General features: G+C 35.4%; 1 pseudogene; it reads left to right on the top strand.

The window, feature by feature from the left end:
* The first annotated feature begins 13,163 nt into the window (after positions 1-13,163).
* On the top strand, positions 13,164-14,021 carry LOC149198957 (uncharacterized protein At4g22758-like; annotated as a pseudogene).
* The last annotated feature ends 377 nt before the right edge of the window (positions 14,022-14,398 follow it).

Here is a 14,398-nt window from a genome sequence, read left to right as displayed (position 1 = left end):
TGTACAATCAAAGCAGCATAACACTATCCAAGAACAGAGAACTACTATCATAAACAATATAGGACTAGATATATATTGACCACACAATTGCATATATCATCAATCATACAAGAATGTGGAGGAAAACTTGAATAGCTTTATTAATATCAAGAATAGCAAAGAGGATTACAACCAATTGTTCTAACCCAGCATCATCCTCTCAGCAATAAAGCCCTTCTTCACCTCATGAAAATCTTAGATCACCCAACACTATGATGTTGCACCAAGAAACCAGCAGCACTTCCTTACAAGATACAAAATTCCAGCCTCTGGATCTCTGGGATGAGGGATCCATATATAGATGTTTGCAAGGGGGATGAGTCAGCTTCTGAGATTTGATTAGTGTCCTCTCTCTGATAGTTCTTGATTCCACTTGGAGATTGATGATCTCTTACTCATCCCTGGGCGAATGCAGAGAGGCAAGTGTCACAGGAGAAGTTTCTGGAAGATTCCATGATCTTCCACCTCACAGATTGACCCTGCCATTTGTCCACTCTCGCCCATCGCACCCCATAGAAGGGCTTTTCAGTATGCATCGCACCTCCCGTGTGCATTTAGGTGGGATGCAGCGCACTTTGACCATGGAGCAGGTGAGATGGTCCAATTTTGACCAGTTCTGAGTAGTTTTTCATGGAGAACTTCTGGGAGATGATGTAATCAGCTGACCTTGTTCTTTTAGGGGTCGGAACAACACTTTTAGGGACTTAGGAGCCCTTGGTTTATGGACATTTATGATTGGGGTTGCAGTGCCCAAAAATGTCTATAACACATTCCTCTGCCTCCAAACTGCTATGCCTTTATCAAAACACTCTATCACATCAGTAGACACATCCTATTTACATCTTCATCAAGTAGGTTTCCAATCAAAGGAAAACTCATCAAGTAGGTTGTCATCAAGGATAACTCATCAAGTAGGTTTCCATCAAGGACAACACATAATTCATAATGCCAACAATCTCCTCCTTTGGACTTTATGGCAACCACTTTCGTGTTTGGTCACCACACCCTGTAAAACACATCAAGCCAAGCACCAAGATTTTCAAACACCAAGATACTCTCCCCCTTTGACATCAAGGTAAAAGGGTTGACCAATACTAAATGAAGGCTTCTCTCTTGAGTGTTGTAGATGTGAACACTGAATACTGACCATGCAACCCCTGAGCACACATTGAAATTTATGAAGGATGTTCAATAAAGTACATGACTCTATGACTCATATGACTTGTATTATCACCAAGAACTCAAACTTACATCAATCACCAAATCGCAGTGGGTTTACATATTTGACATCATTATTACATCAACTTCCCAAGCACAGTGGGGTTATAAATTACATCACATGTCCAAAAGGAATTGACCAAAATAGTCTATACATGACTGAATTTTAAAATGATTACATCATATATCTTTACATGACCTTTACATCAAATGACAAATATGACATTTTTAACCAAGATAAAGAACTCAATAAGACCATGATAGTCATAAGAAACTATATACCATATATGATCTGCACCATGAGCATCTGTCAGGCACCAAGAACAACAACCTATATATATGTGATTGTTCAGTTCAAAGCTCACGTATAAATGCAAATTTTCGTCATAAGATCTGCATATAGAAAGTGAAATACTGAAATTCCACACCTTCAACTCCCCTTGAGTTTTTTTTGTTTGTACTTGTTTACGAACACTACACCAAAGGCACTTCCAGTAGCATGAAAATAAAAAACAACCATGGGAGTCATCGTCAAGTCACATATGAATTACTCCCCTTGAACATGAAGAATCAACTGAGTGATAATGCAGAGACCATTCCTAATTTTTGTTTGAGATATTCAAATGCATCACATGGAAGGGGTTTTGTAAAAATATCAACAACTTTTTCTTTTGAGGGAACATATTCCAGTTTGACCTTTTGTTCAAGCACCTGTTCTCTTAGAAATTGATATTTAATTGGAATATGCTTGGTCTTAGAGTGAATAACCGGATTTTTTGAAATACTAATTGCACTTGTATTATCACATAGAATGGAAATGGGTGTAGAACAATTGATTTAAATATCCTGTAATTTTTGCATCATCTAGAGAAGTTGTGTGCATCATGAAGCAATGGTAACATATTATGATTCTGCAATAGATAAAGTAATTGAGCTTTTTTTTTTGCTAAACCATGATACCAAGCGAGCCCCCATATAGAATGCTCCTACACTAGTGCTCTTTCTAACTTCCACATTTCCCGCCCAATTTGCATCTGTATAAGCATGAAGAGTAAGATTTGCATCTTTGGGATACCATAAACCAAAGTCTTGAGTGCCTTGTAGATATTTGAAGATTCTTTTGACTGCCTGAAGATGAGTTTCCTTTGGATTGGCCTGAAATCATCCAACAATCCCAACTGCATGCATGATATCTGGTCTTGTTCCTATAAGATAGAGTAGACTTCCAATCATGGATTTGTATTCTAGTTGGTTGACTACGGGAGAATCATCATGCGAACTGAGACTACATCGTGCCACCATGGGTGTGTAGATTGGTTTGCAATCTTCCATTCCATATTTCTTTAGAATTTTCTTAAGGTACTTTGTTTGTGAGAGGAAGATGCCATTCTTTGCTTGTTGTACTTGTAAACCAAGAAAGTATGTTAGTTCACCAAGTAAAGACATTTCAAATTCTTGTTGCATGACAAAATCAAACCTTTGACTCATGGATTCTTCATTGCTACCAAAGATGATGTCATCCACATAAATAATAACAATTAAAAGTTTACCATCATCCACTTTTATATATAGGTTGTTATCTGTAGACCCCTTAGTGAAGCCTTGTTGTTGAAGATATTTGTCAAGGTAATAATACCATGCACGAGGGGCTTGTTTTAGCCCATATAATGCCTTCTTGATTTTGCAAACAAGTTTTTCATCATTTCCTAGAATAAACCCTTTAGGTTGTTCAATATAGACTTCTTCTTCTAGGTTCCCATTTAAAAATGTAGATTTAACATCCATTTGATAGACTTTGAAATGATGAAAGCTTGAAAAGGAAAGAAACATCCTTATGGCTTCAAGTATAGCTACAGGTGAAAATGTTTCTTCAAAGTATATTCCTTCTTGTTGAGAATAGCCTTTGCAAACAAGTCTTGCTTTATTTCTAATTACTTCTCCATTCTCATTTAATTTATTTTTGAATACCCATTTTTTCCCAATAACATTCTTATCATGAGGTCTAGGAACTAATTCCCAAGTGTGATTCTTTTCTATCTGGTCAAGTTCTTCATGTATATATTTAACCTAACTTTAATTTTTGCTTGCTTGATTTACATTTTGTGGTTCAATTGTGGATAGTAAGGCTAGATGAATGGCAGTTCCAACAAGAATTCTTCTAGTTTGTATTCCAGATTCCTTACCACCTTTAGGTTTTAACCTTGTACAGAAATTAACTACATAAGAATTCTAAAAACAGAAAAGAAACAATGGTGAGACCATAAAACATAAAACCTATATACATAGAGATTTTCCCCTAGATCCCAAAACCAAGACTACCAAGTTGATTTTTCATTATATTCCTTTCAATGTTACAAGACACACACACACACACACACATACATACATACATACATACATACATACATACACACACACACATATATATATACATGCTGAAGCATCCATAACCCTAAATCATTAACCTTGGATTACAACATAACCGTAGTTCCCTTGACCGAATCTACAAAATACCATGGGTAGAAAACCATCATGCCCAAAACCATGTGTGAAAACCATGCACAAAACCATAGGTAGGTTTGCCCACCTAATATAGGGTCCAAACAAATTTTCCCAGGGCACTGCCCTGGACCCTGTATAGGGGGGCTACCACCCCCTTCAAACCCCACGACAGGGGGGGCTTCGCCCACCCTATGACACCCTTGCTACGCCTAGCGCAGCAAACAAGGGGGTGCTATCGCCCCCCTGTGACCCCCCCGCGCATGGGGCTAGTTGTGGAAAGAATATAACACACACCCAACACCACCTAGAATTTGAGATTCTAGATCACTTTTCTGAACATGCCTCGATTGAGTCTTTTTGGTGCTTCTGTATTGTCACTTCCTTCATCTGATGCTTCGTTGATTGCTTCCTCCTCATTATTTTGGCTAGATGTAAGAGGATCTTCGTCATCTATTGGTTCTTCCTTTTCGATACCTGTGGATGCTTCATCAATCATAACATCAATGCATTCAACAATCTTTTTAAATATTTTATTGTAACATTTATATCCTTTGCTTCTAGAGGAGTATCCAAGGAGAATTCCTTCATCAACTCTAGCTTCAAACTTTCTGATTGTATCATTATTATTCTTTATGCAACACTTACTTCCAAAAGCTATGAAATGCTTAAGAGTTGGGGGTTTACCATACCTAAGTTCATAAGGCATTTTATCACTGTTCACACAGATATGAGCTTTATTAAGAATATTTAACACTGTATGTGATGCTTCACCCTAGAAGGTACGAGGTGTCTCAGAACCATCAAGCATAACACATACCATTTGTTGAATTATTATATTCATTATTTCTACTATCCCATTTTGTTGATCAGTCTTAGTTGTAGAAAAATGCCTCTTGATGTGATGTTGTTCACAAAAGTAGAAAAAATCATTCGATATGTATTCTCCTCCCCTGTCAGATATGAGACATTTTATTTTCAAGTCTGATTCATTCTCTACTAAAGCTTCGAATACTTTAAAAATGATTCATTGTTATACTTTAATAAACCAATCCGTCACATTCTAATAAAATCATCAATAAATAAGATGAAATATTGTTCACCCCTATGTGACCTTTTCTTTACTCGCCCACATAAATCAGTATGAATATGTTCAAGAGGCCCACTTGAAAAACCTTTTTTGGCATTGAATTGTACGTAAGTTTGCTTACTGAATTGACATGATTTGCATATGGTATTTTATGTTAGCGAGAGGTTTGGAAAATCATGAAATACTCCTAGCTTGCTTGACTTCTGTAATTGACTGAAGCTTAGATGCCCCAATATTTTGTGTGATAACCAACCTTCTTCTTCTTTCCTTAAGTAACATTGTTCTAGACCGCCTTCTAAGACATAAACATTACTTGGAATTCTTGTTCCTTTTATTATGGTCTTTCCTGTATCGAGATTTCGGACCACACAATTCTTTGATCTGAAAACAAATTCATTCCCTTGGTCACACATCTAGATGACACTTAGCAAGTTATGCTTCAATTCATCAACAAATAAAACATTTCCATATTTAACCTTTTCTTTTAACATAACAATTCCTTTTCCTTTGATAGTAGCAGGTGTATTGTTTCCAAATGTTACGTTCTTTTCTTTCTTTATTTCATTAAAAGACATAAACTTATCTTTATCACCTATCATGTGTTTTGAGCATCCACTATAAATGTACCACAAATTTTCTTGATCCCCTGCATATAAAGCTAGACCACATTTCTTAGATTCAATGGTTTTCTTCTTCCATACCTTAGATGTTGTTTCCATTTGCTTATCCTGTATATTGATCATTATTTTCCCTTGCAATCAGATTCCTTATGCTCAATGTTATTGCAAAGGGGGAATTTAGTTTCATATTGAAGAGGAGAGAAGACATTACCAGAGTATTTCTCATTCTGTTGTTTTCTTTCTTCCTTAGCCATGATAGTTTTGTAAGCAACACATTGAGCCACCTTATGACCAAAATTGTGACAAGAAAGATGTTGTCCATTAAAGTAGAATCGTTTGGGAGCATAGTACCTTCTAGTGTTGTTCTTTTGATTGAATCGAGAGGAGTTTACCTGAGAGGTATTTGGTCCTTTATTCTTTTGTTGTAGAACAGAGTGATGTTGACTGCTTCCTTTTAATGCATTGAGATAACTTCCCGTTTCTATAGAAGAATTTACAGTCTTCGATGTTTTTTCATACTATCCAAGACCTGTCTTTATAAGAGGTGAGCGTTGAACTTTGATGATTTCATCTAAGGTTTTAGATCCTTTAGCAAATCTAAGATTAAGACTCTTTTCTTTTTCAATTTCTTTCCTTAGACTGACTATTTCACATTCCAACTTCTCAGTATGCTCTTCTTTTTCTATGATTTTTTCTTCAAAGTTTCTTCTACTAATTTAGCTTCTTCTAAAAACATCTTAAGCTGAGATATTTCTTCAATAAAAATATCCTTTTATTCAAGGGAATCGATAAAATTATTAGCAGACTCATCTTCAAATGCCATAAGAAATTGATAGCCTTGATCAAACTCATCTTCTTCGTCACTATCATTATTTCATAGAAAAGGAAATGGAACACATTTAGAAAAAAAGCCCATAACTGATAGTGCTTCTGAATATCTGCTTCCATTCACTATTCTATTCCTTTGAGTTTCTTTCTTCTTTTTCTTCTTTCCCATTGTCTTGATGAATCTCCTTCAAGCCATAAAGCTTCTTCCGAAGGACCAACTATGATACCAATTGTTGGGAAAAATACTGAGGGGGGGGGGGGGGTGAATGAATATTTTCAATTTATTAAAATTTTAAATTCATATCTAGATTTCTGTACGGGACTTTACTGAAGGGAGCTTGTGTGTGTACGCGACCGTTATTAAGACAACTAGCATATATCCAGTAAACTTACTTTTCAGTTAATTCATCTTATGCTTATCTTGAGCCAGTGCATCAATATTAAATAGACAGTAACCATGTGCAGTAGGAACAAAATAAACCATCAAACATAAGAAACACACATGAACACTAGGATCTAAGGTGGAAACCCAATGTGGGAAAAAACCACCTGTTGTTGTCATCTCTGTGTTCATTTTAATATAAAGAAACTATTTTACAATCTTGTATTGGCGCGGACTCATACCAGTACGCAGGCACCCACCTGTAGAAGGCTACAACCTTTGCTCATTCTCCAGCTCTTACTGGAATGGAGTTCCAACCCCCTAAATCTTGTACTGGCATAAACTCATACTAGTACGCAGGTACCCACCTGCAGAAGGCTACAAACTTTGCTCGTTTTCCAGCTCCTACTAGAAGGGAGCTCCAACCCCCTAATCTCGTTTACCAACTACCTTTGGAAGGAAGCCTCAACTGCCTCATTGAAGGCTCCAACTCTCAACACCACCGGCGACCACATTTCATAAACTTTCATACTAGATCCACCTTCTTCAACACATCACAACTTGTAGGCCACGTTTCATCAAATTTTCAAACTAGACCCACTACCAACATTTAAGCCCAAAACCAATCATCAAAACTGAAACTTATTACTGCACTTAGTCATCATCTGAACCAACCCATCTTTGAATCAACCAAACCAACCAATTACTAAAACCTAATCACTGAATCAACCAAATTAATTGAAACCCAAATCAATCAATCTTAAACAACTAGAACAGTCAGAGCACACATACTGTACATCACATTCGGTTACTACAAACCCTAATTAACCATATGTCAAAATATGTACACTACCTTACAGTAGAAAACTTGCATGTATATGCTCTTTCCATGAAGCATACCCACGTACAGATATTAAACCACTAAATCCTAAAAGTGAACCATTATCTTCCTGAACTAAACATTGTGTTATACACAGAATCACTACATCATTATGAAATAATCACTGAACCTTCACTGAACTTCAATAAAAAATAACAAGTATCTTCAACATTCTTCAATCAGTTATTTCATAATGAAAACGTCATTGTTTAAGTCTAGATCATCAAGCAGACTTCATTGATAGACAACAAAAAGACAACACGACTGATTAAACTGATCAGACATCCTTCTCATCAAAACCCAATTTTTGTACGCGCTTTCCTCAAAGCATATTTGCATGTATATGTGTTTTTCAGGAGACAAACATGCATGTACGCAACTTACCATAATCACACTCACGTGTGTATGTGCCTTGCAGGGTATAAAACCCTCATAGAGATATGTAATTTCTAATTCAACCGTTTCTGTAACACAGAACTTCAAACATACCTAGATCTCGGCATGCACATAAAAATCACACATTAAGACGTTATCAACATAGAACAAATCACCTCATAATCAAGATTTTCATCTCAAATCTATTGGATCTGATCCATCATCAAAATCTCGAGTGCATACTTAGTTTTAGATAAAGAAAAACATCATTAGCCCATTACACGCATATTTGCTTCAGATCTAACTATTCATAAGATATTCATCACTTGCATGCCCATTGTCACTTTTATCTTCATCCCCTTATATAGTTTAGCCCTTATCCAATACCACAGTTCAAAACCATAGTACAGCTAATGTTTTTCTTAGACATGATCAAAACATCTGTTACTGGGCTCAATACCATAACGCAATACCATGGTAAGTACCCTTGGTATTTAGAATACCATGGTGCAGAAATTGTACGTGCCTTTTCTTCTTAATACTCACGTGTGTATGTGGATTTTCATAATAGAACTCGCATATACTTCTTGGAATTTCAACTTTATCATTCCGCTACCTCTGAATTGCTATGCCTTTCACTTTGTCACATATGTAGGCACATCCTGTTTACATCTTCATCAAGTAGGATTCCATCAAAGGACAACTCATAAAGTAGGTTGTCGTCAAGGAAAACTCATCAAGTAGGTTGTCATCAAGGGCAACTCATCAGGTAAGTTTCCATCGAGGACAACACATAATTCATAATGCCAACAAAAATAATGGTGGAAATGGATGAATTAGATGTCAATAAATAGTAATAATAATGATAATTTAGTAGCCCAACACCTATGGACTTGATCATTGAAATATCTGCCTAAGAGCATACTTCCCATTGTGAGAATATCTTGTTGTCAATATGCTTCCATATTTGCGCAAAGACTTACTTAGATACATATTCCTCCCATGATCATCTTTTTTCCCTCATAGCAATAACTACTTTCCTACAGTGTTCATACATAATATTGTGTCTTCAAGTTTTAATTCAAATAATTATATTTTGAGTAAGCTTTCACAAAAGGATTAGCTTTGAGCGGTCAAATATAACCTTGGTTCTTTCTATTCCATTCTCCATCCCATATTGTTCTTTCTTGGGTTAATAGAAATTCATTCTCTCTTATGTCATCTCAAGTTGAGCCTGTCATCACGTGTGGCGTGTCCTTTATTTTTACATATGTGACATTCAATATTGGGATTTCCCATTAGCAAAAATAACCAATATGATTCATTTCTTATTAATTCATTTGTTTGAGATTGATTACTTGACCATATCATCTATACTTGATAACATCATAGGTTTTGTAATCATATGCTTTGAGGCCAAACTTTGCATATGAAAAAAAATAACTAAAGAACTTATTTTGATTCCTGACGACATAAGATGGTCTTTATGTGACATGTATTTTAAAGTTGTTCCTTAGAAGAGCCTCGTCCCCTTATCTATTTCTGACTCTTGCTCTGTTGCTACTTGTGGATCCTTTGTGAAGGTTTTCTGTCATGGAAGGATGCATAATTTTGTTCTTGTTTCTTCTATTTTGTGACCTACATGTACCCTATTGATTATTGGCAACATTATGAGGATCATTAGAAATGTTGAAATGAATATGCTTGGGTTAGTTATTCAGTTGCTTAGGATATTCAAATGAGTTATTGTTGGATGAAATGAATGTTTGATCAATCTTCTTAGAATGATCTTTATTTTTTTGAAATAACTTTATGTATCACATCCATCCTGACAACCAAGACCTATTTTGATGAGAGGGAATATTTGACTTTTGAGAATATGATCTTGAGACTCAACCCCTTTGAGAATATTTATGTTGTTTTTGAGTTGCTCCAATTCTTCTTTCAAAAGCACAACTTCCTCTTCTAATATTTCACAAAGAGATCAACATGTCACTTCTAGTAATTAATTAAACTTAAATGGGATGGATAACAATCATTCCTCCATAAATTAACCCTTAATATCTATTCGATAACTAGTTATTAGCGATCTACATGCTTTGAATCGTATTTATACGAGGAGGGGATTGGAGCTCAAAGTTGTTTTATGGATCCGATGGAGCCACATTTCTTTGTATTGTATATGGTTCGAAGAAACCATAATAACTTTGCGACAGCCCCAGTCACAAACACCTGCATTACCACTATCGTAGAGGGAAAAATTAAGGCTCCCAAATCCAAAGCAGATGCACAATCTACTCGACAAACACAAGAGGCGGTGATAGATCCGACAAAAAATATCGGGGTTAACCGATTTGCAGGTTTCGAAGACATAGAGCCCCAAATTGTATTCATCCTGTGCAGGTCAGACAAACGAAGGTGGAGGGTCTTCAACAGACTTCGTTTCTCCTGTACAAATCACAAATCTCAGCATTTATCCTTGGATCTCTCGATATTTATGAGAAAAGAATATCCGGCGAAGTGAATATGACCAGATCCGCATCTTATTCACAAGTCACAAGATCTAAGTCTGCCAATGGAATATACCCAATACACTTATCAGATCCGCGTGTGAGGTTTACAATAGAGGGCCTTTGGTTACAATATTTGCACCAGAACCGTGACCTCCTCCTGTTTAATGGTGTCGGGATTATAGTTGGAGTTTTTTCTACAGATGCTCTAGGGTTTCAGTGTACGAGCGGGTGTGGGAGGCGAGATATGGATATGGATTTGACCATGATCAACACAAATTGAATACATGCAGATAGTGCAGCCAGGTCGAGATTACCAAAGGGACAGATCTTGAATATCAATCACTAGTAATGCCCAAAGGAAAATTGATCCAAATATTTGTCAGATCACTGAAATGGAAAATAGTCTACATGTCAGACCCTTAGAGTAGGTACAAAATATTAAATAAAAGATTTAAGATCAAATTGGTATCCCTGCAACTCTCCAGAATCTGATTTATGCAGGGAACCCTTGGACGAGGACTACAAGTTGCAGGACTATGGTATTGAACTCGACTCGACCATCATCCTTAACTTGAGACTCATTGGAGGTTTCCATAAAACTCGCTGAAAAGGCCTAGCTTCATTCAAATATGTAGTCAAAGGAAAGGCAGAGCCACAAAAACAACCTGAACAACCTCCCACTACTCCTTCCCACTACTCCTGGTCCCTACATTGTGGAGAAGATGGCCAAGGTACTAGCTCTGACAATTATTTTTCCTGAGGTAAATGAGTTTCATGATGAATTCCTTTCTAAAGCAATGATTTGGAGATTCAATGGGTTCTGGCCCAAATCAGAGGCATTACATCAATGGATTTTTTCCACATCGACAAAAAATGGTGACATCCATTTATGCCCTAAATGTTTCTTAATTTTCAAGTTCAACACAGCAAAAGACAAGGAATATGCTTTACACGAGGGACCATGGTTTTTGGGAAAAGCAGGTCTATTCATGATACCATGATTTCTAGGCTTTGATGCAAATACCATGGTGGTTTCCAAAATGCCAGTGTGCGTAAGGGAAATTTTTAAAAGTAGATGCATATCACGTCACAAAGGGTATCTTCACCTTTTCCAGAAGTTCTGTGGAGGTAGACCTTAGTAAAGGATTACAAGCTTGCATCATACTATATCACAACAATAAACAGTGGTCCCAACCCCTTGACTATGAGAATACTGCCTTCAGAGGTTGTACATGTCTTCAAATTGGTTATTTTCAAAGTCCTTGTCTTCAAAAATAAAAAAGAAAGAAAAAAGAGACAACCACAAAAGCCAAAAGGATAGCAGTTTTCTGAAACATAGGCAACGGAAATAGAAGAATAAGAAACTATAGATAATACCACAAATACCAATGCTCAGAATCCTAGGACGCCACACAGAAGGACAAGGTAGAACACAACTCAACATTAGTTCCAATTCCTACTAAACAACAACATCGATTGAGATGATTACCTCTGAAAAAGAAGAAATTGGTACCAAACGAACTCATGCATTAGAACGCTTGGATTCTGACAAAGAAATCCCATCAAATATAAATGAGACTTAAAGAACCATTGTATCATCCACAACCAACTCTAGTGGTTGGCGAAAAGTGGAAATAAAGAAAGGTAGGAAAGAATAGAATAGGTTAACTCTCTAATGAGTTTTTATTTGATCTTGGTCACCCGGATTTGTTATTATGCGTATGCTTTTAGCATCTACTATATGTAATTTTGTTCAAATGAATAAATTTGTGATTTTTTCTTGGAAACAAAAAGAAACTGATTATTGAGAACAATCACATTAATAAATATACATCAATAGGAATATATTTAACATATTTATATAGACTAAATATTGTTAATGTGTTAAATACATACTTTTATATTACCATGTTTTATATAGCATTGTAAGTAAAAGTTTATGAATAATCATCTCACCAAGAGGCACCTAGGGGTGATGTGTAGGTGTAACCTAAGAAAAGTTTGTAAACATTTTTACATGTCAACTTATTATGTAGAGTTTATATTAATATGTACAAATTATAATATGTAAAGGATTGGTAAATATTTACAAGTTGTTTAAAATTAATATAAAAAAAATAAAAATAAAATTCAATTACATTGAAATTTTGGTTTTATTATTTAAATTACTATTAACATTTTAGATAAAAGGAAATCATAATATACATATTACATTAAAATATATAACATATAAGTAGCAACAATAAATTTAGATCCATTTTACTTTATAAATTAGAATAACCATTTTGTAAACAAATTAAAATTTAATTAATAAGCACATAAAACCTTGAATACTTAAAATAAACTTATGATATAATAATATGTTTACCATGGATATTCATGTCTACTTTGTCATAGATATTATTAACTTGTAAATAGGCTTTATTACAAAACCATGGGCCAATATGACTCAGTAATACAACATGACCAAAACCATATCTCATTTCACAATCAAAATATTTTATAAATATATTATTTGAATTTAATTTTATAACAATTTTCAATTAAATTTCAAATAAAAAAAATTACAATAATTTTTGAGATATATCTACACTCTATATCACATTAAAATATATAAGATATAAATATTAGCTATAAATTAATAAAGACTCCGTATTATAGATATAGGAGGTTGAGGTGGAGTTAGATGTTGTGTTCTGAAGTTATAATCAAAGATCGCATGGAGAAAACGGCGGCCAAGATGTCAGGAAGCAGGTTGAATCCGAGAAATGGATCAGTGTAAAGACATGGCCATATGAGAAACTCTGTAACAGCTCGAGGATCATTACATTGTAATTTCAATCTCCACCATCAAAAAGGTTTCCATAGGTCCTCCACCTAATCTGGGCGCTCTTTTGAAGCCCAAAAGACTTGGGAGGCATCATTTTCATTTTCATCATCGAAATTGAAGAATAATAATATGAGTGTGACAATGAGAAGGCCAAAGACACATCCTGAGCTTCTCAATCAGGATCAATCGAAACACAGATCTTCGACAAATAATCAAGTGGATGTGGCATCAAGCACTAATAAACTATTGGTAAATGTGATAGTTGCACGGAGCATTGGTCCCCTGCATGCATTATTCTCCAAAGATGCCACGGTGGAGGATGCGATTAAAGCCACCCTTGTTCTCTATGCCAAGGAAGGGCGTAAGCCACTTCTCAGCAATGATCCTGCTTCATTTGGACTCCATTATTCATAATTCTACATCAACTGTAAGTACCTTAATTTGTTTTAGTCCTGTAAATTAGGTTGAATTTTAGATACAACTTGTACCTAATATCACAATTTCGGAGAAATGGCGGATGTACCTAGAATCTAGGTTGTTTTGTTTGATATGAAAACCGTGGCTAATGGATTCTCAGTTTTGTTGGCAGGTTTATATTCAGGTGATAACGTCAAGGATTTTGGTTCCTGGACATTCTTCCTCTGTTCGAAGGAGACATTGAATGAGAGCTGTGGAGTAAGCTTCAATGGTGGAGATACCACAATTATAGCCCATTCATCGTTATCTTCATGCGGAAGAGAGATTTAGAGCATCTCGAGAATTACAGAGTCGTGGTACAACAAGCTTATGGGTTGTCTTATGTCATCACCTTAATAGCAATGGCGTGTAAGATATAAATAGGGATTTGGTTGGAAAATTTTCGAAGTAGCATACCCAAAACAAAATGTAAATAGGATTTTCTTGGGGAAGTCTAATGCACGCTTCTGGAATGTATGAAAGTAGTATGACGTATCTATTATCTATCAGGTTATTTATTTCTTAGGTTTATAAACATGTTGGAATTTAACAATTTTAATTTAATTGTGTTGATATGATGTTAATTTTGGAATTGAGTTTTAAGAATTTTAATTTAATTATCAATATATGGGAAAAAAACCATATTTTATATTAAAAATAAAAAAGAG

This window comes from Pinus tabuliformis, chromosome 2_1 (assembly GCF_031772625.1).
Source record: "Pinus tabuliformis cultivar Carrire ecotype Pingquan chromosome 2_1, CPIR1, whole genome shotgun sequence".
Lineage (NCBI taxonomy): Eukaryota > Viridiplantae > Streptophyta > Pinopsida > Pinales > Pinaceae > Pinus > Pinus tabuliformis.
Note: the sequence above shows the minus strand (reverse complement) of the source record. Positions and strands in the feature narration are given on the sequence as shown.